Source organism: Pteropus alecto, unplaced genomic scaffold (genome assembly GCF_000325575.1).
Source record: "Pteropus alecto unplaced genomic scaffold, ASM32557v1 scaffold15, whole genome shotgun sequence".
Taxonomy (NCBI): Eukaryota; Metazoa; Chordata; class Mammalia; order Chiroptera; family Pteropodidae; genus Pteropus; species Pteropus alecto.
The window spans coordinates 1006542-1008388 of record NW_006436286.1 but is presented as its reverse complement, the minus strand read 5'-3'; the positions used below and the strand labels follow the sequence as shown (position 1 = coordinate 1008388).

Sequence of the window (1847 nt, the reverse complement as noted above, 5' to 3'; positions counted from 1 at the left end):
GTCGCCCCGCGCCGCTTTCTTGCGCACGCAGGGAGCATGAGGCCGCAGGGGACCGTGGATGGAGGGACTGCGGGGAGATGCAGAGTGACGCGTGTGTCCCTTCCTTGGGCGGGGGGGAGCGGGGGGTGGAGAGGACCAGCGGGAAGCAATTCTTGTAAACTTAGTTAAAGCATTCTCCCCCTTTTAGAATTTAATTAGGGGACTTGTGCATTAATTACTGTCGTAAATGGTTGCAGGCATTGTGTGACTCAGGATCGAGGCCGCCCTTATGGCGGGCTGTCAAACTGTTTTGGCTTCCCCGTTATTACTTTGTAACTCAGATTGTTGCCTTTATAAGAAGATACTATGTGTTCGCATTCCCACACCCCCCCCTCCCCAACGCTGGCGTCGGGCGCATTCTGTTGCACCGGGAACGGCTTTGCCCTTGAACTTTACCAAGCAGAAACTGCGTTTTGTTTTCTTTTGAAACTACGTTCGGGTCTGCGTTCGGTGTGTGCTCTTTTTACGGGCCAGTAAAATTAAAAATCTCTTCCCTGTAAGTGGTTATCACTCGTCCGGGGCCTGGGTGCTTTCGCACGGGTGACTTAAATCGCCACGAAGGGAGTCGTTGCTTTTTAAAGGATGCCTTTGTGGAAACGTTTCCTTTATCGACTGTGATTGCTCAAGTGTCAGGGCGTTGCACCGTATTTAACTCTTTTTCACATTTTCTGCCTTGCAGTCTTTTCCTTGTCCGCTGCTTTCTTTTGCGTCGGTTTGGGACATTCTGAGAAACTTCTAGATTAACCCAATTAGTGAGCAGCTTGCTTTCCCTTCCACGGGACGGGACAGAATTTCTCCCTGATGCAGTCTGTGCTCGATGACTGTAAATTTTAGGTTTATGTTGAGATTATTAACACACAGCTCAAATCGTCGGAAGATTTTTCACTATACAGAATCTTCCAGATTGCTGCTTTTGCATTTTTGAGATGTGATTCTTTTAAGGGGATCACGGAAGAATCTGCTCAGCTGGTAAAGGGTGGGCATCGTTGGCTTGCCAGATAAGATTTTCTGTCACTCGAAATAAGTACGGGATCATTTAAAGGAAATTAAGTCTGACACCGCTGACTTAACTGTTTGGTGGACTTTTAAATTTTTTTGTCAGAAGTTATTAAGGAAATTTTAGATATGAAACCATTAAAGAAAATGGGTGGAATTTTTCAGGTGTAATTTCAGCAGCAGAAAGGAGCTTGGAGTTGGGTCTTTTTCTCCCTCGTTTTGGCTTTGCCAGGTAACTACATCAGTATAATTCCTATAGGGCTTTCTAGGACTTCGTATGCTGTCCCATTAGACGGAACTCAGTTTCTGTATCAGCTGTGCATCAGAGTTTGAATTCCAGCTCTGCCACTTGCGTGACCTTGGCTCTTGACGAATCTCTTGGTCTCTGTGCCTAATCTATAAAACGAGAGGCAGCGGCCAGGCAGTTGCTCAGGTCTGTAGGCCCCTTGGGTTCTATGAAAAGAAGTCAGGTGTTTTTCCTGAACAGAAAGCAGGTACGGTCCAGAAGGACTGTGATACGTGCACGAGTGACTGACACCGGGCCCGTGCCATCTCATGCACATGCTTGAGGGTCTCGGATTGGTCAGAAGGGATGAACAGAGAGAACGGGCATGGAGGAGGAGAGAGGGCAGTGTGTGCTGAGGACCGTGGCGGGCCGTTGCCCCAAGGTTCAGCGTGCTCCAGGAGAGATGCCGTGATGCCCGGCAGACGCCTTTCAGCTCCGGCTGCGGCTCCGTGCGCCCCGCTTCCCCGTCAGGAGTGTCCCTGTCCTTGCCGTGCGTGCCCTCCCCGGGAAGTCAGGGCACTGTCCC

General features: G+C 49.8%; 1 protein-coding gene across 1 annotated transcript in view; it reads left to right on the top strand.

The window, feature by feature from the left end:
* The window catches only part of TNRC6A (trinucleotide repeat containing 6A), a 126050-nt gene that overhangs the window by 55593 nt on the left and 68610 nt on the right, over positions 1–1847 (top strand). The gene's annotated exons all lie outside the window — the stretch shown is intronic.